This window comes from Lycorma delicatula, chromosome 6 (genome assembly GCF_047948215.1).
Source record: "Lycorma delicatula isolate Av1 chromosome 6, ASM4794821v1, whole genome shotgun sequence".
NCBI lineage: Eukaryota > Metazoa > Arthropoda > Insecta > Hemiptera > Fulgoridae > Lycorma > Lycorma delicatula.
Genome location: NC_134460.1, coordinates 19634382 through 19660472, shown reverse-complemented (window position 1 = coordinate 19660472; position 26091 = coordinate 19634382). Strand labels below are relative to the sequence as shown.

Genomic DNA, 26091 nt, shown 5'->3' with positions numbered 1-26091 from the left:
TATGAGCTGTACTGAAGGCTGACTCTAAGAATCATACTGTGGCAAACTAGAAGATGAGATAAGAGATAAAACTAAGAAAAGTGAATGAAATTAAAAAAAATATTTCAATGAAGAAACACATTAGTTACTGAATACATTTAAATAAAATTATAATTTTCTACAGGTGAAAAAATAGAGAAAAAATTGTTGAAAAATACTGGCATCATTTTCACGGTCTGATGGTTATATGTATTATAAAAATAATAATATTAACATAGGAAGAACATTATTAACAAAGCATAATTCTATCTACATTTTAACAGTCTTTTATCACGTTGTATAGTAGGTTACGAGAATACAATTTACATAACACATTATTATTGTAAACTGCCCATACTTTGTAACTCATGTAACCATGATTCTACCTTTATTGCTGTTACCATAAAAAAATTTATAACCATATATTTTGTATCTTCAGTGTACATTTTTATAAATATTATAAATACACAATTTCATTTTTTTTTTTTAAACCAGGGGGTAGTTAAAGTTTACTGTGATATCATTTAATTTTTTTAATCTTCCTTAAATATTGACTTGTAATGGAACTTTTCAAATGTCTTGCATAAATATTTTTTTATATACTTTTACCCTCAAATTATGAGTATTACAAGTCATACACTTAGAAGGTATAATACACATTATATTCATATTCAATAACATTTTTGGTGTAACAGCATTAAACATTAGGAAATGAGAAACAGATTTTTAGGATTTTGATATTTATGTACATATACATATTTACTTTGACAGATGGAATGATGGTAAATTCACACCTGTTTGAATTTTAAGCATAAAACAAAACAAACAAGCAACATTATACAAGAAAATGAGATTAAATATTACAATAAAATGTTTACAACTTGCCTTTTAAGATAAACTGCAGAAAAAATGTTTAAAGGACTTAAAAGAAAAAATATCAATAAAAGAACATAAAAAAAAAGTTAATTCAAAGAAATCCATCTGACTACATTTATTGATTTTTTGACTGCAATTATACAAAACAACTTAGCTATATCATATGACACCTTTTTCAATATTAAAAAAAGAATTCTTATCACACAAGTCCAAACATCACTATTATGACAATATTTGTTTGAAAGCTTGGCAAATTATTGAACCACACAATCTGAAAATAGATTAGGATCAAGATAGGAGTCCTATTTTAATATATGTAAACTGCATATTCTGCAGACAGTTTGTCAAAGTTCTAGAGGTCAAAAATAGCAAATACAGTACAAATAAAAAAAAAACACAAACGTGTTTCCTGCGTTTTCCTTGCAATATAAACATTGCATTTATTGCTGATTGAATAAGTTCTTTATAAACTAATACAAAACGAAGCAAGACTATAAATTATGTACGTTTAGTGTATATTGTATTTTTTATAATTGTTTATTACATCCTAAGTCAAGGTGCATTCTTTCAGTTACCAGACTACAGGTGTCTAACCACTAGGTTGGTATAGTGGTGAACGTGTCGTCGCAAATCAGATGATTTCAAAGTTGAGAGTTCCAACGTTCAAATCCTATTAATGGCAGCTACTTTTATACGGATTTGAATACTAGATCATGGATACTGGTGTTCTTTGGTGGTTGGGTTTCAATTAAACACACATACTCAGAAATAATCAACCAGAGACTGTACAAGACTATACTTCACTTACAATCATAAACAGAAAAAAAACTTACACAGGTATCCATAAAGTTTCTGAAAGGATGAAAAAAAATTCTAAAAAAAAAGAAAAAAGAAAGTTGTAATTATAATTATCTTTTCATCACTAAATGAGAGGCAGAGGGAAAGAGATTTATTCATTCTGACTTTAATAAAGCACGTTATAAAACCTGTAAAATATTTTTTACTTAACTGAACCTAACACACAAACCTATCTTAAAAAAGATTTCTACACGCTCCAACCATTTCAAGAAGGAAACATTTTTTATGTATTACTACTAATTTAAATCCATTTATCAGCGACCTTTTGTGAAGAAAATTAAATGTATCTATAAAATTTGGGTTATATATAAATGTAAATAGACTTTTACCTAAAACTTAATTTTTTTTTAGTTTTTTTGCGTATTATTCACAAAAAATCCCTGCTTGCAAACAGTTAAGTACAAACGGTAACAATGAAACATATAAGTTCCGTGTGTCAAGAGTGGTGTAAAGGGTTGGCCTTCATACACAAGAAATTCACAGTTTCTGTCCAGACCAAACAATTATACTTTATTATTTTACACATAGTTTTTTAATACTTGTTACTTAATACTATATTCTGGCTATTTTATATTTAGGAAAAAAGCACATTTTGGCTTTGAGTTCCAGAGTTATAATAAGCTAAAGATATACTATCAACAAGGGATGTGGTTGTCTACAGAGAAAAATTCAACCATGCATGAGATATTCAAAGGCTGTGTTGAAGCATCACACAAATCAATAATCAATCCTAAACCCTACAAAATTAAAAAACAAACCAACAATATGTTACTTCATTTTCCATATAAACATACCTAACTATGTAGTAGGCTCCATATATAATTGTTTATGCAATATTTATTAGTGATATTTTTTTTAAATCAGAGGTTTTTCTTTATGTATTATGATTTTGAAGAACACAGTTTTTTGGATGAAATATCAATAAAGAAACCAAACTATTTTCTAGTAAAAAAGCATTATAAAAGCATACATTTATTTTCACTAAACATGAATATGTATATGGATGTGTATTTTTGAAGTACAAAAAAAAACAATATTAATAAACTGTACCAAAAATAATAAACAGTTAATGCATACAAAAGTATAAATAGGTTGACTTACAGTTATAGAAACTATTTTTTTTTTCTTTTTAATTATTTACTTCCTGTATGAATAATTAACAAAACAGAAGATATCAGTCAACCAAATACCAAAACCTTTTAAAATGCAAATGAGAATTTTACTTCATTAAAGTACAAATAAAATCATAAAATGAAGCAGGATGTTTGTCTTATAGAAGCTTCCATCTGTAAAATGTTTATAATTGGTTTTCTTCAAGCCAATTAACTGTTGGTAGATTAATTCAATTAATTATATATAACAATATAATTTTAATTTATTTAATAATGTTACTACAAAGATAGGAATTTTAATTTAACATATATAGAATATATTATAGAGAATATATATATATATATATATATATATATATATAAAAATATTTGTACACAAACCAAATCCTATTGTTCTTTTTAGGAAAAAAATTCTAGGAAAAATTCCGTGAACAAAAAATCTTTCATTTGCACAAACCTGATCCTCTTTTTTACCAAATCTTTGTATTAAGTTATGTGTATGAAAAATTGTAGTTAAATACTATAATTTTTTTCTCCTCATAGTAACCCACCTACAAGAATGATTTTTTCATTAATTTTTAAAATTGCAGGATGCTCACCATAGGCAATTTTTTATTATGTTTCACAGCAGCGATATTACAATGCTAATTAAAAACAGATTTCGTAATAAGGATATATAATTTAAATTATTATACTCAATTTTAAGCATTACATGACTTTTTCTGAATACAACTTCATTTTTTTTTATGACACCAAATATTTGCCAACATGATATGTAACTATCAATAAATTTGAAATATAACATTGTTTTTTATAAATGATTTTGAAAATTAAAAAAACTAATTTTTGTTTTTTAATTTACAATGTTTTTTCACTAATAGTGTTTTTCTGCATGCATCACTGGTATATTTTTGAAGTTTATTTATTAGCGAGGTTATACATTTAATATTTTTAAACACTAATATATTTCAAGGTATTTTATTAGCTGATTAACACATAAACCCACTCAAATTCTGGGTATGGGAATATAATTAGGAATATTTTTAGCATATGAAAAATGCTAAACCTAACCGGATTTGCTCACAGAACCATGTGGATGAAAGATGAATATATTACTACATTACAATGGTCAGTTTAAAATTCATTCTGTACTTAAATAAAATAAGAATAATAAGTAAAAAATAAGTAGCTTTTCTGAATCAACAATGAACATATATAAAATTGTCATTTAGCTGACAGATTTGCTATATATAGCACCTTAACATCATAAGATGACAAAATCTGCTACTAAAAATCTCTCACAAATAACATATTCAGTAATTTTGACTCTATTTTAACATTTAAAGGAAGTTAAGCCTTTTTTGAAGAAAAAAAACTTTCCACTATAAAAATAACAAAAAATGAATTTTCGTTAACATTAGCACAATAAAATTTTAATGAAAAATTTTTCAAATGAATCTTTAGAATTACATACTATACCACTGTTATCCAATAATAGTAATAACTACTTGGTAATTTTTGGGTTACAGAATTGTTTGCATAAGAATTATAATTGATGATGTTTATAAGAAGTGGGAATGGAATAATAAGCAAAAAATTTGCAGATCATACAAAAGATCACTTTAAAGCGAACAAGCTGATAGCAAATTTTAATTTACATTCTACATTTCATGATTAATTAGCAATTCAGTTTTACAGTAAATAAAATTTATCAAATTGCATATAAAAGAATATATGCAATTTAACAATTAATATTGGTGCAATGGTTTCAAAATAAATAATCTGAAAAAATTATAATAAAGTAGAAATAAAATCATGATGTAATAACATTAAGTGGTTTAAAAAGAAAGTTCTAGTTTAAGTATGGCTTGAATAGGTAAGTAAGCAAACAAATTTAATCAATAAATAAGTAGTAACTTACTACTGAAAAGGAAAGAAAGTACAGAAAAATCAATCACTATGACAGAGTAATTCAATGTACCTGGTACAAATGGAGACCCTCATAATGTAGAAATCAATAACGAAAATGGATTACTGAACAAAAGATAGAAAGAGACACGTAAACAAAGATAAAAATAAAAATATGGTCAAAAGATGAACCTATATATTAAAAACAATCAATATGTATAAACACACATTCATGCAAATAATAATAATACCAACTGACACCTGACACTTTTATTACTATTATTATAATTTATCATAGCTCACATCATGATAACTTCAATAATAAAAAAAAGAAAGAAGAATATGATATATAAAAAATTATTTCAAACATGTTTCTTCCACTTCTAATATTGTCAGAGTATATAATTTCTGCTTTTATAATCCAACAAAACATATATATATATTCAAACAGTTATGAGTTAATCTTAATAATTAATAAAACATAACATGTAACTATCTAAAACTTAACCTGCTGCTATAATAATATAATCAAAACTGTCTAAAAAAAATTAAAATCCTTCATTATACTCTATCAATAAATAGACGTGGAATGCATTACCTTTTGAATTGAGAAATAATTCTGTTTACAAATTTTTTTTCTTTAACAATCTAAAATACAAATCTACTAAGCATGTTTAAAATTGTTAAAACGCTTTTTGGAACTCCGTACTCTCAGTGACCAATAACTACTGCCAGTCAATGAAAACAAAAAAAAAAACATTGTTGATTTATCTAAAAAATCCGACCCCTGTACATGATAATTAACTGCTTCCCTTACCTAATAGTTATGGAGCACCTGAACAGCTTACAGAGTATTATCTTGAAATTAATGATGAAATATTAACAGGAAAGCTAAGTTTAATAAATTGGTTCTATAGATCACTTTACACAAATATCACTGAGTTCAGTTTTATTACATTTATTTTAATGAATAATTGATCAAAAAATGACAAATGAAATTGATATATTTTTTCATATAAAAAATGTATACTGGAAACAATATTTAATAAGCTACATCCTAAATATATAACAAAGCAAAGAGTTTGCAATAACATAAACTACCTGACATTAAATTATACTTTGTGCACACAAATCGGCATATGTATAAAGACACCACTTAAAAAAACAAACTGATGCAAGATAAAAAATTAATAATAGAGATTGCATCAAATTAGTCAACCAAGCGAAACTATAAAAATTATTCATAACAATTTAACATCAATAAGAATAAAACAAATTACATAATATAATTTATTAGCAGAACAACTAGTTTAATGGTGGTTTTAAACTACTGCTTTAACAGTTACCCAATCACTTTAATGAAATATAATAACTTGCCTTTTTTCTGCATATATTAAATCTGTATGTCACATTATGAAGGAGGGTGGGAGAGGGATAAATATATATCACTTTCCTCCTTTACTATATATATAGCTTACTGCTAAATAAATTATTAGCAACAAAAAGTTAACAGATTGTTAAAACATGATTTTATTCTTGGAAAAACCAAGATAAATTTTTTTTTTTTTTTTTTAATAATAAAAAGAAGCCAACAGGTAAAATAGAATGAATTTAAATTGGCTACATGCCAATATACAAATAATGGAAAATTGTTGCACATATTTATTACTACCATTACTAAAATAGAAACTATAATTGTCAACAATAAAAAAAGACATTTGATGTTAAGAACATGCTTAGAATAAAATTATATAAAAGAGTTTTTAATTTAACATAAGATTGAGATTATTAAATATTTGAAATGTAGATGAAAAGCCAAGCGTGTGTGCAGTTGTAGATAGGAAGGTTAAACTACTAATTCTATAAATTTTTTTTATTGATATTTTTATGTTAAAATGACATTAAATTAATAGAATTGACATTATCATCTTACTATAATTAAAAAGATATTATTCAATTCCTTCATGCACATATGATAATAAATACTCATGCGTACTAAGTAGTCTCAATAAATGAAAATTGTTTTAATGAGTGCAAAATATAAAGTGAATTGATAGATAATTTATGAAAGACAATCTTTATTTATATTATGCATATACATGTTTATACATTTTTATTAATATGGAAGCTTCAAAAGATACTTCAAATTGCTATAAAAATTTAGAAGTTAGCAGGAATCAGCTGGAAGCTTCAAAAGATACTTCAAATTGCTATAAAAATTTAGAAGTTAGCAGGAATCACCTTTAGTTCAGAGTCAGTGACTGACTAAGCTATTAATTCAATAATTTTTTTTTATTAAAACTAATTAATAAAAAAAATAATTTTTTACAATTAATTTCTTAAAATTATTGATAAAAAACAACATATATAAAAACTATAAATATTTTGATGAAATAAAAATGAGATTTCATTTCTGGACGTAAATTAATTCTTACATGAAATAATAATATCATGGCTTTTAAGTACAGAATGTACACCTCTATAAGGTTTCCTTATGCAAATGACAATACAGCAGACTAAGAACAAATAAGACCTGGGCCTATTCTTGTTGTGTTCTATCATGTTAACATGCCCTGCTTAGCCCTATATCGATAAGGGTAGGCTTTCTGTTGACCACATGACAAGAACAGCTGTAACATAACATTTGAAGCCGATTAACCACCAGCAATCCCAATTGACAACCAAAGTCAGCATTCTTGCCCCAGGGACATGACGATGAACCCTTTACCTGTGGAACCTGTGGAACTTGATATTGACAATAGTACTTTTATCAGGACAGACCTAGTCAGAAACCACCAAAGCCTTTGGGCGCAGCCAATTCTACCTTAATGCAGCTACATCACCATAAAAACAAAGCTGGTTGAACCAACAGAAGAATCCACACTGGGTTTGAGAATACAATCTATCCAAACTTGCCCAGAGTGATAGGGGTCACCACAACCCTTCAAGGACTGTATAAATTTAGTGTGATTGTTGCTATATGAAAATAATTTTTTTTTGTTGTAAAAACAAAAAATACTAGCATAACATGCAAAAGATTAATTACATGAAATTAAGTGTGAAAGTAGGCAAAGCATATTAGTAGTCACCAGAAATATAATTAATTTAAAAACCAAAGATATACAATAATACTAAAAAAAAAAAAAAAAATTAAATATTTATGAAAATAAAAATGACATAATTAAGTAATATAATTAATATATAACATAATATATGTAATATATCATATAAACTATCTGATATGTCTCACCATGTATGAAGTATGTGTATTTCATTAAAGAATTAAAATGTATAACAATATGACACACAAATTTTATAGCTTAATCAAATACAATTATGTGAACATATAAGTTAGAAAAAATATAACAATAATAACCAACAAAAAAAGAGAAATTCACATAATTAAGAAGTGGATAACCTTTATGTTGAACTACCACTAATACTATTTATAAATATGTTATATGAGTATATTTATATATATATATATATATATATATATATTAACACAAGTTGCATAGATAATATTTTTAGAATAAGATAAAAGCGGGTAAAACAAAAACAAAATTGGAGAAAATAAATAAAATGATAAAACAAGTCACTATCAGAAGAAATGAGTATTTTATATTTTAACTCATTAGAAACCATTAACCTCCGTTAATTGATGATATTAATGACTAACTTATGTTCTATGAAATACTGGGAAGTTTACAAAATATAATTAAACTTATTTCAATAAATAAAAATAAAAAATATGACAGTTCATATATATATAATAAACAGTCCAATGACTAATTCGTGAAGCAACTGTTAATTACAAGCTATGTTATTAAAATGTATATAATTTTCATATTTTTTTATCTATTTTTTGTAGGTGTGATATAATTTTGATGCCAACACAAAATACATATATGGCTGTATTTTAAATATCAGAGTTACAGTGACTACTTTAGATTATTGAATGATTAAGAAAACAAATATTAAAAAAAAACACAGTTTAAGAATTATTAATATTTCAGGCCCACGGTGATAAAGATGGGGAAAAATCAGTGTATGTGAAAAAATAATCAACCTAATTATCAGAATTATAAATTCTGAGAAATTATAACTTCAATTAGAAAAGAAACAATGTCAACACTGTTCTAGAATAAAGATTAGTACTAGATCAATTATGAATACAAATACTACAGTTTGCACGAGTTGCCAGTGAATGAGAAAGCATATTGTATATTCTTACAAATATAATTATAATTTTTTTTAAAGCCTCATAAGGTAATACAGATTCACATTAAAATAGTAATTAATTCAGGCATCTAAAGCAAATAAATAGATATAGTTCCTAAGAACTCAGTTATGTAAATTGTTATTAAGAAGTTGCTGTGTTAATTCTAAGTCACATTTACATAGGTTGTTCATATGTAATATTCATTAATTCATATCTAATTTCGTACAAAAGTAAAATAGACATAAATTGAAAAAAAAAAATGGGCAAAAATTAAAACAAAGGCACTTAATTAATTAAAAGCCCTTTTACCTCAAATTTATATAGAACACTGTGGTAATATTAAAATAAAATTTATATTTACAATTTACTTTTGTAACTGTAATTATATATAGAGTATATCGACAGCGTTTGTTGCGAAAAATTACAATGGCTAACTGAAAAAAATCGTGATGCAATGAAACCACCTATTAAATTACCTACTGGAAAAGTTACCCTGATTTTAATAAATTAAATAAAATAGTGAAAAATAATTTTTTCAGTTGGAGAACTGGGTAGCTAACTGCTATAACAAGCGATTAAATCATAGTTTAAAAATTTGCTAGATAAAAAGTTTCATTACAAAACAAATACACACTACTAATGAAGTAATCCGATTAAATTTATGCCAAAAACCATAATCAAAGTTCAATTAAAATGCCTGTAAAAAACCATTCACTTCGGTTCAACGGTTTTTTTTTACCTTTAAACCAATATCGTACATGCATACAAAAATCCACACGGAGATTCTAGTTTATATAAATTAAAATAATAAAATTATATGTATGTATATATCATCCGTATGATTTCCAATATCTACGATTCAAATAATAAATGAAAAGTGTCATAAAAAGAGAATTATAAAAAGTTATTAACAATATGAAATATATCAGTCTTAACCTTTTCTTTCTTTCTTTTTCCTGTTTAGCCTCCGGTAACTACCGTTTAGATAATTCTTCAGAGGATGAATGAGGATGATATGTATGAGTGTAAATGAAGTGTAGTCTTGTACATTCTCAGTTCGACCGTACCTGAGATGTGTGGTTAATTGAAAACCCAACCACCAAAGAACACCGGTATCCACGATCTAGTATTCAAATCCATGTAAAAATATCTGGCTTTACTAGGACTTGAAATCTGTAACTCTCGACTTCCAAATCAGCTGATTTGGGAAGACGCGTTAAAGTCTTAACCTTTTAAGTTAACATATCCCCAGGAGTAGATGACAGAAGTTTCTGGATAAATATTGGTGTAAGATACATGCAAAGTAACTTGATGGTAAATATTTATAATTAAACTAATAGATTAAATTAGCTATTTTTTAGTAAAATAACTGTTCAATTTATTATCTTTTTTTTTTTTTAAATCATATTATTATTAGAAAATTATAGTTGATAAATCTCTACTACCCATTAACATAAATTTTGGTGTGATACCAATTAGATTAAAAAATTTTAAGAATTTTGCTAGTAAACAGCAGAACCGATTTGGAATTTCTTTGCCAATGGTCAAAGAAATGTTTAATAAACCAATTTCATAACTACCAAAGTTTAAAAAAAAGTTTATGTTGTTACACACAATTTTACGAATAAGCAAGTATACTACAATTTGTCACCAAAAGATATGCAAATAATAATAGTTGGCAAACAAACCCACATCTAAAAGATTTTAATTCATAAAAGAACATTCAGAAAATTAAGAACCATAGTAATTACCCATTATATATTTGCAAACTAGTTGGAATATATTGAAATTTACACTGAATTTAATTAAAAGTTTGTTGAATCCAATAGAACAGGATTATAATGTCAATTTTCAGGATAGTGAGAAATGAAAAAAAAGGAATTTCTAATGTTTAGGATAAATACAAAATATCATTTAAGAAATGAAAATTTGGTGAATTTAACATTATCGACCTTTGGTTTACAATATAAGTTTGTATATAATTCTTTTGAGGAAATTAAGGAAGGATATGTTATGAAAAATTTTATTACATTCATTTATTGGTACAACTGAAAACATCAGGAAAACATTTTATAAAGATTAAATGTTATATACAATTGATCTACAAAATAACTTTACTGTATATAATTATAATGTTAGCGAGAAACTGTACTGTACAACTTGTGTTTGTCCTCATTATGCACCACTTAGAGTACTGTTTTTCATAATATTCAATCTTCAGATCAGCCTGATGTGTTGTATCTGGATACAGTTAATGATATGTAATACTTATTTTATTTTTACAATCTGAATGGAGTAGTAATTTGTTTTAATTAAAATTATATATTTTATCATGCTGCTCACAGTATTTAGTACAATTGACATATTCTGTTAAAGTATCAAAATTACAGAATATTATTTATTCTTCTTTATAAATGTTTACTATGGTTGTTAGTAATTTTTACAATACTTTTACTAATACTTTTTATTTCACTAATAACTTCTGATTCTTTTTCATATTTTTTTTTTTTTTACTGTTATTGAATTATTATTTATTGAAAAAAAATTTACATCAGAGGCTAATAATTATTAATGAATCGGTATACTTAAATAAAAAAAAAAAAAGTTAAAAAAAAGGAAATGAAGTCGGATTAGAACCGATGTGCCTTCTTGTAATATCAAATATATCAATAATTAAAATTCTATTTGGCTATAACTCTGGAACCAATGAAAATAAGGACCACTTATTAGATATATCACTGAAAAGTTCTCAATGACAGCTTATTACTACAATTAAGAAAAAGTCAAAAATTCAAATTTTTTGGATTTTAGGCTTTTTTGGACACTTTTGGTCCAGTCGATTGCAATCAAAAGTGGAATTGCACAACTAGGAGTGAGTTACAACAGAGCTAAATTCTATGGCTAATCATTTTTGAGTTATGCGAGATACATACGTATGTACAGGTATCATGCCGAAACTAGTCAAAATGGATTCAGGGATGGTAAAATGGATATTTCTGTTGAAATCTGAAAACCAAAATTTGTTGCCATCACAATACTTCCTTTACTTTGTACAGGGAAGTAAAACGAAAAGGTCTTTTTCCTTGGGTGAAGAATTTTTTCTTGATTGTATTATCATTACATAAGCATTAACTTTATTATAATACTAATCACATAATAATTATTATTAATCACTTGAATTGTAATTACTTCATAAGGAAATTATGTTGATTGTGTGCTGAATTTTGATTTAACTCAAATTTCTTAATACAGGGATTTCAGCAGACATAAATATGTAAATAAATAAAAATAAACTACCTGTCAATTGGAATTAAGCATAAAAATTCAAAAAAACAAATCAATATTTTATCTTTAACGTTAAAAATGAGCAAATCGCATCCTAACAGGAGAATATAATTATTTTAAATAATCTTGTCTTTTATGTTTCTCAGCTGAAGAAAATGAATGGTATTTTCAAACTTCCATAAATAAATTATCGAAATACGATAGTATGGTGAAAATGTTATTCCTAAGAAAAGATTGTATAAAAAAAGGTACAATAAATAACGTGTACGGCACATGTCTAATATAAGTCATGTAATTCTTAATAACTGTCCATTGAACACTAATGAATAATACTTACATTAGAACTAATCAACTATGATTGTAATAGACATAATGTTATTTTAATTTAAAACCAATGATTCATATATCGGTAATGATGTCATTTGCATACATTTTTTATTTTATTGGTAAAGGAATAGTTCAATTATTAAACTGTACTTTACTCAGAATTTTTTTTATATACCAAGAATCTGGATTAGTTCCCTTGCTTTTTTAAAATGATACAGAAATTACAAAAACATTTGTAAAGTTTTAAATTTATTTAGTTTTAAATATCCATTTACCTTTGTATTCAAATGTCCTTATCATTTTTTTTTATTCTATTCTTAAAGTCAAAGGTCTTTCTAACAGTACCTTTATTTCAAAGTTAATTCATTTTTATAGAATCCCATACTATTAAAAAACGTTTTCTGTCCACATAACATAATAAATAGTATTAAAATTAGGAAGGTATTCACTGTTAGAGTGATAAGTAATCATTTAATTGTCATCTCTTGCTAAAAATGGCAACTGGAATGAAGACAATTTTATCAGTACAGGACATGACATATCAGAATTTAATTGACCATAATATATTGCAAAATCATTTGTCCTTTATTGATTACAATTTCTGATTTTTTCATCATTGTTTAGTTGTGATTAGTTACATTCTTAAATTTCATGTCAAAACTGTTATATATTTTATAGAAGATTTTTTTTTTATTAAGTTACTATCAAAATGTTTGGTATGGTTTTTATAATACTATAATTATTATTTACCAAGTTTTAAAATTTAACTGATATGGTTTAAAATATGTACCAAAAATCATGCGTGTCAGAATTTATGTTTATCTAATTAAAACAGCTGTGTAGTTAGAATGAAAAACAACCATTATTTTATAGCAACCGGTTTTATTTTATTTTTTACATTTATGAATGTGATGTAAGTTATAATTAATAATAATAACAATAATAATATCACCTACATGTAATACATTCAAAGGATTAAAATATCTATATAAATAAAAATGTAAATGTTCGTTTGTTCAAAATGTTCAATCTCTAAAACTTCTTCACAGATTGCTTTGAAATTTTGATTAACATTGCATTCAAAAACGCGTGTATTTTAAACCTACTATTTATATACCTAAGATGTCACACTTGTGACAGGTAAACAAATGTTTTTTTTTTTTAAAAAAACAGTACCATCTGTTGGATGTAAAAGCAACACATGCTATACTATATATTTTGCTATTCCATTTCAATGTTTCCGATATGTGTGTCCGCTATAGACTAAAAAACTACTGTACCAATTTACGGGCAGGGAAAAAGGGAAAATTAGAGAAGGGAAGAAGGAGAAAACAGAAAAAAAGGGGAAAACAGGGAAACGGAAATGGGAAAGGAGAAAAAATAAAAGAGAAAGAGGAAGGGGGGAAAGTGAAATAAGGGAAGTAAAGGGAAAGGGGGAGGAAAAAAGGAGATTGGAGAAAGGGAAAAGGGAAAGGTTAAATCTTGTGAAGTTCCGTAATGTTCATTTTGTTAATGTTTTATTAAATTTTCAATTGTGTTCATTTAATCTATATACATACTCAAATCTAGCAATAGCGACACACTGTCGGGTCTGATAGTATTATATATAATTAACATATTATATAATATTAATTACAATGCAACAAATTGATATAAGAAGAAAAGCTGGCATTTCCAAACTGTATTAGCATTTATGTAAATCTTAATCACTTTCCTAGTTCCTAGTAAAAACAGATTATTTATTATCCTATATATTTTTATTTCTTACAAAATAAAATTTTTTAATGGTTTGTAAATCTACCAAGAATTAATACCAATTCAACCCAGTAAGTAGTCTTACATGTTTTAAACTACCATAAAACAAAGTTAAAAATAATACCTGATATGATAATATTTTCTGCATTTGAAAAAAATTACAAAACTATAATTTACAGAAAACTATCAACAATAAGTAAACATATAAATGAATAATAATTGTTGAAATCAATCCAATCGGTCATGACTGTGGCTTGAATATTCATAAAGAATTAAACAAATAAATGCAAGCTGGATTGAGAACCTCTTTCTTACTTGAATCGGTCGGATTCAAAATTAGATTAATACATTAAATATTTTCTATAGAAGTAAAGAGCAATAAATTGTAAATCTTAATAAAAACTCATTCATAAGTTAAATTATAATGGGATAATTTAAAATAGTTATAACATCAATATCTTTTTCAAACAGTAGGAGATTTAATAAGTAAATAATCAATCTATCCAGCATTAAGCTAATAAAGATAATCACCATGAAAATAGATAATGTTCAAAAGTTTATAAAAAAATAAAATAAAATAAATATATAAAAACCATAGACAGCAGAATTATTTATTACTAATATTATATTTTTACAAATTAATAAACTTAATAAAATATCTTTTTAGTGATATTAACTACATAACAAAATAATATAAACTTACACTTTCAGTTTTTTCCGTCATGATGATTTATTAATCACATATATTAATAATAAAATTTATAAAACTTCAAACATAAAATAAAAAATCACTACAAAAAATGAATATTTAAAAAAGTAATACCACAAAATCAGAATAAAAAAATGAAACAGATGGGAAGAAGTAGGTAAGAAGTGGAACTAGAGAGAACGAGCTTGACAGAAACAATAGTTAACTGTTGAATGAAACAAACTGAAGTGAGTCACAGATGTAGAATATTTTGTACTTTAATGACTGAGTAAAACACCGTCCTTACTTTTTCGCTACTACTATTTTTACACATTTCACAGTATTATGTGCATATCACATAATAGCCTTTTTATGACAAGACAAAGACACGTACAATTACATTTACCTAACAACAAGATCAGAAGATTAACAAAAAAAATTAAAGATAATATAACTAACAATTAGAACAAACAAAAACAAAAAAATATGAAAACATACACAAAACTGTGATAGTATAAAAAATAAAAGAACAGGAAATGATAATTCCCACAAAAGGTATTAAAATGATAAAAGTTTTACGGTAAAAGAAAAAAGAAGGGGAAAATTACTTAGTGGAAGTGGAAGCAGGGAAATAGTAATATTGATTACTTACAACTGTCACTAGAATTTTTTTCTTTTATTATTTGTTTTTTTTTTGTTTTTTTTAACTAGCGAATCTATTAAATTCTGTGATAGGCATAGACACTGACATTATTTAAAAACCTACTTCAGACAATGTGTAAAGTGTATTTGTTTGACTTTTTATGTAAAAGAAGAAACTTAAGTGATATTACAATACTATCAATCAAGCATGACAAATTGCCCGACATAATATTATTCAACAACAAAAATAAAGGAGGGCTGTGACAAATTCACCAATCAAAAAATTGAATTAAAATTACAAGAATATACATATGAACAGATTTATAAACAGCACAGATTGTTATGTAAAAAAAACAAAACATTACAATACATAAAAAAGGTTATTAATCACAAAAAATAATTTAACTAAAAATGAGCAAGCTGTATTAATATGTAAAGTAAGAATGGCTCATTGAATTGAAGAGAAATATTAGTGGATAAAGAAAGAAAAGCTTTCTTATAATACTACTAATATACATTAAAAATTTATACGTATTTGTAAATTTTACTTATAATATTTGTGGAAATTGAAAACTTTAATGTGCTAAAAACAAAATACCGCATTTGCTTAAATATAATGTCAATCTCTCGTTTTTTAATTTTACAGAAAAAAGTTGGTAAAAATTTTTCCCACCAAATAGAATTTTACCACCAATAAGAAATGATTTTAAAATTTATTATTCATAATACTACACATATTTTTTTATTATACTGTTATACAGAAAGTTCGAAAAGTCACTGTGCAGTATGGTTTAGAATAATGTGGTGTATTCTGTTCTTCACCGTTAGGTAGGTTGCCCAATGGGTTCATAGGGCATTGCTCAGTAACAAACCAACAACGTCAGTAGTTGGATTGTAATTAAATGGGCTTCGTTTCGTTTATCAGAACCAATAATTGCGAGAAACATACTGATTCTTTCGGTACAGGAATGCATTTTTCTTGTTCGACATTTCTTTCATGAAGGTGACAAGTATACTGATTTAGTGAGGCACAAGTTTTCTGAAAAGTTTCCAAATATTCCTGTTTCTCACTGTAATGCAGTCCGAACTCTTATTGGAAATTTTGGGCAACAGGGTCTGTTGAACTGGATGCTGATTTCAAGTCGAAGACCACTTGAAAATAAATGAACAGAAGCTGCTTGATATTTTGGAAGCTATGGCCGCAAGTCCATCAGTCGATGCATAAGTTAGCACAGCAGCAAGGCATCTGACTTACTATTGCACATAAAGCTGTAAGTAAAGAACTGAAACGTTCCTCCTACAAAGCAATGTGTAATCAAGAACTGCAACCTACAGATCATGCCAAAAGACTAAATTATTGTCAATGGTTTAAATATTTTATTGACTGAAATTCTGTGGGTATCCTTGATATTAAGATTTTTACAGATGAAGCGTGGTTTCATGCGGAGGGTACATTAATTCACAAAATGCAAGACTGTGGTCGACAACTACCCCCATGAATTACACAAAGCGAAAATTGGAACCTAGGTCAGTATGAGTAGAACGTGCATTGTGGTTCTAATCTTTTTTGAAAATACAGTTAATAGAGATTATTGTGCCGTTTTAACAAGCTTCATTAGTCAGTTAATAGACCTGTAAATCAATCATGGTTGGTTCCAACAAGATGGGGCCACAGGCACACAGTTAACAGGTCAATGATGAAATGTCTTTGTGAACAAATCATTTCGAGGAGTTTGTGATCTGCACGATTGCCTGATGAAGTTTTATCATTACACTTCCATAGTTCCAGTCCACAGAAAGTTTCCGAATGTACTGTATTAGTATTTTATTATACTATTTTATAATATTATACAAATTTGCTTAAATTTTATATCTAATATCATAATAATAAAAATATATACATACATATTATGCACAAGATTTTTAGTAAAATTTTTTTAAAATTATGATTGCAATTTTTAAATATCTACTTAAATCATTTTTTTATATTTTCAGAAAAAAATTGTGTTAAAATCTTCACTCACAACACATGAACACTTGAATTGATATTGTCATGTGGTTCTGCGGCTCAGTCAGGATATTGAGAGGTTGACAATTTAGAATGTTTATATAATTGCAGTTTATTGGTTTAGAATGTTCATAATTACAATCAGACAAATTAATAATAACAACAATAATGATAATAAGCGACAATTAATAAAAACAAATATTAATATAGTAATTACAACCACAATAATAATCAGGATAATAGTAGTAAACGATAATAATATTACACGTCAATAATAACAGATCAAATAATTAATACATAATATGGTACATGACATAATAGATAACACAATCAAAACAGTAAGTATGACACAAAAACAAAGTGTAATCAACAAAGAATAATAATCAAGATATTACACATCAAATAGTGATATCATCAGTAAATAATTAATACAGGCATGGCGATTAATCGAAAGACCAGGTCCCGGCTACCTGGGTGGGACCTTGAGTTCTGCTGAGGTGGTTTGAGAATATGGCATCCCCGGAGCTGTATTTATGCTTATCTGGTGGATGGGGGTAAAAAATAAAAAAATAAATAAATACAGATTAAACACAAAACAGAGTTCAAAATAAATAATCGTTCAGCATTTATTCCAGATAGATAAACAGAAAACTAGAATTCAGACCCACTGACAAAAGAAACTGCTAGTTTGACCCTTTTTAACCAGTAGTCTTGTATTAACAAACAATTGTATAGTGTTCACTTGCAAATACCTTTGCTATCTACCCTAACAGTTTATTAATGAACTTTATTGAATTATTTCTTTCACTTATACACATAGTTTTACTGTAACTCGCGCATAGTATTTCTGGTTTACTGGAATTACTCATGGCGTCATCTTACTCCTATCGAACTGGATTCAGGACTCTTCTCGCTGGACTGACGTCTCGTACTCTCGTCTCGCAGACTCACATCTGTTACTCTCCTCGCTGGACCGACACCGTAACGTATCGCTTGACTGGTTTGTAGAACTCCTCCGAACCCACACAACTCGCAGCTTCTCCTCGCTGTACTGACGTAGTAAGGTCCCACACAACAGAACTGATTTTTAGCTGGTCTTCCAGAGCTATTTATACTGCTAGCCTCTCTACCTGTCGGATCGGAACCAAGTCGAAGAGTGAGAGCAGTTGACCGAATTCCCATGAATTCCAAACCTGGTCTCTTCTTATTGTACAACAGGGTTTATTGTGTCAGTGGGCAGTATAACAAAGGACGATTGTAAACGAACCTATTCTTTACAAAAGGGGTTCTCCTTTTTGTTCCTTTCTGTATTCCTACAAATATTTTACTTTATATTATTCTCATGATAATTGGTAGGAATCCGTTACTCAGGCCCGCTATACTGCTCTTGTTACAATATCATCACTACTACCAACTGAAAATAAAATATTGTTTTCATTATTCCTCCCACAGAAATATGATTGGGAGGGAGAAAATCATCCTTATTTCCATCTAATGTAACAATTTTTAGATCATTTTGTAATGCTATCTGGTGTGGTTGAGGTTCCATGATTTCATAATCCACTCACATAATAAGCTTTTTAATTTTTTAATTCTTCCAGTAAGAAGTTAACTGATAACTGTTGCTTCACAACTAACAATTATAATTTTTTTAAGATTATCTTTAAAAGGCTTGTTCACACAACTACATCCAAAATCTTGACTGTGAACTCATATCACCGGGTATTACAATTAAATCCGTGTTTAGTTTTTTACTTTTAATTTTATATTTTCAGTCAAATGACCCCTGAATCCATCTTATATTACTCACATGAATCGCTGTCTTCTAAGACCTAAGCTTCTGGATCAGACTGTTTTAATCCAATCTTTGGCCACAGACTCCCAATCTTTTTCATTTACTCATACAAAAACGTTTTTTGGTAGTGTTTCTTTGGGTAAAGTTTTTCTCTTTAAAATCACAAATGGTGGCAGTTTTGATCAATCAGCTAACACAAACAGCATAATATTTTTTTGTATTTTTTTATTTTCACTTGTTTTAACAGATTTTTCACCTTTTGTGTTGACTGTTTGTTGAAGTTTGTAGGAATGTCAAAAAATTGGGAATTTGATCAGCATAACCAATTCTATGTAGTGGATAGTTGTGTTTTTCTTAAATTAATAACGTGTTTCTGGAAAGCAATAAGTTTTTCTTTGTAATCCACTGGTTGAGCTAATGTTGAACAACATCTAAAGACTAAACCATTCCTTTTTTATCGTTCACCTACACAAACTTAAACTGCATTTAAAATTTTCTACTCCTTTTTTTCAGCAATTTCACGGCCTTTAATCATAATTGTGTCTTTTGTAATAAAAAAACCTTTCTTCTACCTCATTTAATGAACTTTATAACTAAATCATCTATTTCTTGAAAACAGCCTACCTGTGGTCCTCTGAAAGATTTCTCGTACGATAATGTGGTCACTAAGGAAACTTTCTACTTCCTCCAACAATGTATGTTTCTTTTCATTGACACCGTATTTTCTGGCTGCACTACAATTATTAGCCTTTTCAGTGAAAACCGTTTACACTTTCACACGGTGTACGACACCGCGCTTAGTACGCTCACGCTGTTATGTAAGCTCTAGGAGCTATTTAAGGCACTAAACTGTTTCGCGGCTCAATAGCCGTTTGTGGCGCAACATTCGGTCTTATGTTTTGGGCGACCAAAGGGGGTGGTAGCGGAGGAAATGCCAAGCAAACCAATATACACTTTCACTCATTTCTGGGAGGAAAAAATCACAGTAAATAATTGTTTTAAAACGGGATGATACCTCAAACCAAATAGATTTAAACTGAGAGTTGGGAACGGAAACCAAATTAATACACAAAGAAAGCAATAGAAAGATTGTTATGAATTACAGCAAAAATTATTTAACTGACACCAGTGTTTACCTTGCAAGTTCTAATTCTAACTGATTATAACTCTTAATTGTACATGCAGGTAGATAATAAGTCAAAGGCGTAATCCTTGTATTGAATTATTATATCAAAATAGAAAAAAGAAAACAAATAAACCAAAAATAAATATATAACTGTTACTTCAAGAAGAAATTAAAATAAATGTAATAAAAAAAGATGGTTTCATGGAAATGGGAAAATTAAAAACATTCACAGGTTTCGTAGACTCATCATCCCTTTTCTTGTCTAAAAATGTAATTCTACTTTTAAATTTACTTATATTATAATTTAAAAGTCAGTATCTTTATGAAAATAAAAAATTCTTAATTACATATTTTTATGAATAATAACACGCCCAACACTGAAAATGTTCCAAAAATAGCTCATTCTTATGTTTTTTCTGCAGAAATAAAAAATCACCATAAATGGCCGATTAGCTCTTGGTTTGGAGATACAATGACATGCCATTTTTTATCCGATCTACAGAACCAAAATAAAAAACTTAAACTAAAACATTAAACATGGATAACAGCAAAAATTGTAATGAAATTCACAACAGTAGCAAATGAAAATAAAAAATAAAACACTACTAAAATGTATCTAGAATACCAACAATTCGAAGAAATAAAAACACCCAAAACTTCTTTGTCAATGCCCAGAATTCGACGAATGTTCCTGGACAATTTAAATATGCGACGCAAGGCCGCATAACGCAGGCAATCCACAAGGATGTGGCGCACAGTCAAGCGGCAGTCGCAATGTATGGATACTGGTGCGTTTACTGCTGACATCAGATACCCGTGAGTAGCTCTCGTGTCCTACCCGCAATCGGCAGTGGACCTCTTCTTCACGACGAATTTTTCTGTATGAGGAATCCCATGGCAACATAGAACCTGTAATGTGCCGGAGTTTTTTATCTACTGTAGCCGTCCAGTCACCCTGCCACTTTGCGCGAAGAGTGAGTTTTACATAGCTAATAAAGTCGGATGCAGTAACACGGATAGTGAAGAATGGTTGACTACATGCGTCTTTAGCAGCGCAATCCGCGTGTTCATTACACGGAATCCCCACGTGGCTAGGGATTCAGCAGAAGCTCACTTGTGCGTTGCGATGGTTCAACTCGGCGATTGTATTGTAAATTTCGGTGACTATAGGATGTCTGGAATAAAAATTTTCTAAGGCCTGGAGAGCACTACACAAGTCACTACAAATAAGGATATGACGGTACTTAAGGTTAGTGATATTCAAAGCCTTATTTGTAGCGTATAATTCACCAGTAAAGACATTCGTAATGCCGGGTAGACCAAACATGTAGGTTCGGCCATTAACAATAAATACGAATCCAACGGCATCGTTCTGTTTCGATTCATCCGTGTATACTACCGCGTCTGGGTTTGTTTTGGAGAGAATATGGTGAAACATTTGCTGAAAGAAAATAGACTGTATTGATTCTTTATTATACATCGTGAGGTCAAATATAAAATTTATAAGGTCGATTCTCCACGGAAGATATGTACACGGAAGTAATGGTAAATTAAAAGGTACGGCAACATTCAGAAGGTGCAGTAAATGTCAAGTACGAATACCTACAGATGCAGTATAACGTGGACGGTCTCATACCTTCAAAAATAAGGATTTCCAATTACTGTTGCTGGAGATTACAAGGATTATTACTGTTACTGTGACTGTGAGTTTCATATCTTTTTGTGTTGTAAATAGTGTAAAATGTCTGGTTTTCGCGTGCTTTTGAAGTGAAAAATCTGTTAAATCAAAGTGCCACGAAAATGTGTAAATTCAGTGAATAATTTTTGTGGTGAAATAACATTTCGTCACAGAAACACAATCTGACACCTCTTGTGAAGACTGCGTATCAGATTTATTTTGGTACGAAGGAAAGGGACCAGGGATAGGTCATGGGCTCAACATTTCCAACTTTTGTTCATTATACTACGAGAATGGCTGAAAAATAAAAAAACAATGTATGGCTTTTGCTGTTCCTATGGTTCTACATTCAGATAGTTTATCAGTTCCTACTCCACCCCAAAATTATGAAATGAAGTAGAAAATGAAGACAGTGTGGAAGAAGAACCTAACAAACAAGCCTTCCACATCTCACGACTCTGATTTTGACGAAAAAGATGATAAACCGCACAAACTGAGTCAACTGGAATTGAGTGATCTCATTCGAGACCTGATTTGTCAAAGGAGAAGGCATAACTTCTAGAGTCAAGGCTACAGCAATGGAATCATCTCCAACGTGATGTCAGGGTCTTACAATACAGACATTGTCATAGGATCTGCTTTCTTTTGTTGAGAAGAAAAACAATCTTGTTTGCCAAGACGTTAACGACTTGATGAAATGTTTGAGTTTGAATCATGATCCAACTGATTGAAGGCTATTCATATTCCTCCAAGCTCAGTTTGAAAGCTATATTACTTCACAATGGCAACCATCTGTCTTCCTTCTATTCCAGTTGGTCATGACTGCATAAGCTTCCTTCACGTGAACTGTCACATGAAGGAAGCTTATGCAAACATGGCAATCTTCCTAGACTGACATCAAATATGCTGAACACAAGTGGAAAATCTGTGGCGATCTAAGTCATCAATGTACTCTTAGGAATGCAACTGGGATATACTAATTACTGCTGCTTTTTATGTAGGTGGAACAATACAGATAGGAAATCACATTATATTCAAACAGTCTGGCCTGCAAGAAATCTTAATTCTAGTGAGAAAAATGTTGTTGCTAAGCCTCTCATGTAATCAAAAGATGTTCTTCTTCCACTCCATATAAAGCTGGATTTGATGAAAAATTTTGTCAGAAGTATCAACCAAGAAGGACAGGCCTTTAAATTCTTAAGAAACTAATTTCCTATATTAAGTGATGCAAATGTTAAGAAGGTATTTTTGTTGAGCCACAAATTCAACAATTGGTAAAGGATCCTGTGTTTGACCTAATTTTGGAGGGGAAAGAAGAGGAAGCTTGGGAAGCCTTAAAGGGAGTCATTCACTAATTTTTAGGTAACAAAAGAGATGAAAACTGTAGTTTTCATCTCAGTCAGTTGGTAACAGTACTTCTGCAAAAATACCATCAACTTGGATGCAACATGTCCCTTAAAATCCTTTTTTTCCACCTACACCTGGACTTTTTCCCTCATAGCTGTGGAGCTGTCAGTGATAAACAAAGAGAAAGATTCCATCATGATATTTCTGTAATGGAACAACGATATCAGGGCTGCCAGAATGAAGCAATGCTTAGATTACTGCTGATCTGTGTGCAAGGATGCTCTGGAACTCACTTACAAGAGGAAGGCTAAAAGACAATGATCTCATGAAGCTACCAAATGATTCTCTTCAGACCCAACTAACTGCCAGGTAATCTTCCATCAATTAAGAACTCTTAGAATGTAACTGTCATTAAAAGAATTGTCAGATGGACTTTCTATGTTGTTGGTATATGTAATTAAAATGTATTGTTTTCTCTTAACCTGTTAAAATAAAATACTTCCACCTAATGCATAACAGAGAAACTAGAGTTAATAAAATTTTTTACTTGTCCTATTCATTTTTCTCAACTCAAAATTAGTAAGATTTGGCTAATGAAGGGAAGGAAAATTCAAATATTCTTTGTTGGACAGTTTAATGGGTAATAATAATAACAGAAGGTAGTTATTACTTTAAATATAAATTACAATAAGTCCCCCCATCATGAATATAGAAACAAAAATAAATTACAAAATAACTCCCCATTTGATGGGAGAAAATGTATGAAAAACTACCTCTACCTATATTTGGGTAAATACAGTATGTGGCAAGTTGGGCATGAGACAAAGTAAAATATAAGGCAAACAATTTTCAATTTCCAAAAAATATAACATAATTAAGAAAAATTAATGACACAGTAGATAAGTCTAGTTAAAAAAAAAAAGAGTTAATCAAACATAAACTAAGGACCAGTAACTACTTTTTGTAATGATAATAAACAGGGTTAAAATTATTTTTTTTACCAATCCAAAAAAAGAGCAAAGAATTAAGTTCAAAAGATGCATAGTAAACCCTGATTAAAATCATATCTTGTCTTCGATTAAAAATATTTATAAGAGACTGCAAACTCTTCATAGTTATTTTCTGCTATTTATTCATTCAAAAAGTGAATTAACTGAGACAAAACAAGAGATAAATATGAAAAATTAAAAAACATGATTACCGAAAAAAAAAAACACTGCTGACAAATATGCTCTTTAATACAAGATAATTAAGGAACGTAAGGGTGTCAATTTTGTATATAGTATAATTTGTTTCCAATTTTTTAAACATATACATGTATACATATTTATAAAGCCAGTGACACTCTCAGTAACATAAGGATTCCAATTCGAGGTCATACATCTATATCGGTTCAGCCGTTTAACTGTTATGGTGGAACAAACATACATACACCCTAAATACATTACACTGCTTTTTGGGCAGTCATGCCATAATAAGATCCATTTCTGGGTATATAAATTAATTTTTGTTCTGGTTTAGTTTCATTGTGATTTTGTGTTATACTAGCAAATAACGTTTGAATTTTGAAAATTGTTTACAAAGATATAACAACATTTCTGAATAACTGTGATGTGTTAGATCAAAAGTGTACCTGATGCATGCAAAAGTTAGCCTTCAACTTACTAACAAGTACAAAGTTTGAATTTTTAAAATCGGATGATTGTTTGCGGTGATACTGTAAGAGTATCCCAATTGCAGGTCCCAAAACAGTGCCCAGGGGCACCCCATTTGTTACTAGCTGATGGTGATGATTGATTTAGCCTCATATGAGGTGCTTGCATCAACTCCACACCTCTCTAGCATCATACACAGTCCCCATGGGAAGCACATTATTATTAAACAGAATTTTTAAAAATTTATTTAATATTATTTTATTTAATGTAAATTTAATTCTATTATTTTTATTTATTCAATCGATTGATTTGACTCATTTAGTTGAAGCCCAGCTAACACAGTGATAGGGGCTCACAGTTCATTAATTCAAATCATTCAAGTTTGTGCTTCAATCAGAAAATCTCCACTACTACATATATGTTTTTATATATATGTACATATTTGTAATATATATACATATTAGCCTATGCCACTCCTGGAAACATAAGGATTCCAACGCAGGGTCATACATCTAAATCAGTTTGGCCGTTGAGCTGCTACGGTAGAACAAACATACATACATAAACTAAGCATGCACACAGAAAGGCTAAGCATGCATGCAAATCAGGTACATATACACCTTAAATATATTACACTCCTTTTTCGGTAGTCGAGTGAAAAGAAATGCAATTCTGTAAATATTCTTCAAAGAAAGATTTGTTTTAATTTTGAGTGGCAGCTTTTGATTTCTTTCTTGCTAAGGGGATTAGAGCTCCTGAATATTTGTTTTTGATTTATTCATCCTAATAAA

The 26091-nt window shown here is 28.7% G+C and overlaps 1 protein-coding gene across 2 annotated transcripts in view; it reads right to left on the bottom strand.

Annotated features, from left to right (window-relative positions):
• Window positions 1-26091, bottom strand: part of SPoCk (secretory pathway calcium atpase) — a 180424-nt gene that overhangs the window by 97134 nt on the left and 57199 nt on the right. Inside the window, exon 1 of one of the 2 annotated variants that reach the window (XM_075369353.1) lies at window positions 5590-5879. The exons of the other annotated variant lie outside the window; for it this stretch is intronic. The gene's annotated coding sequence lies outside the window, so the exon portion shown is untranslated. Of the gene's footprint in view, window positions 1-5589; window positions 5880-26091 lie in introns of those variants that run through there. 2 annotated transcript variants of the gene reach the window in all.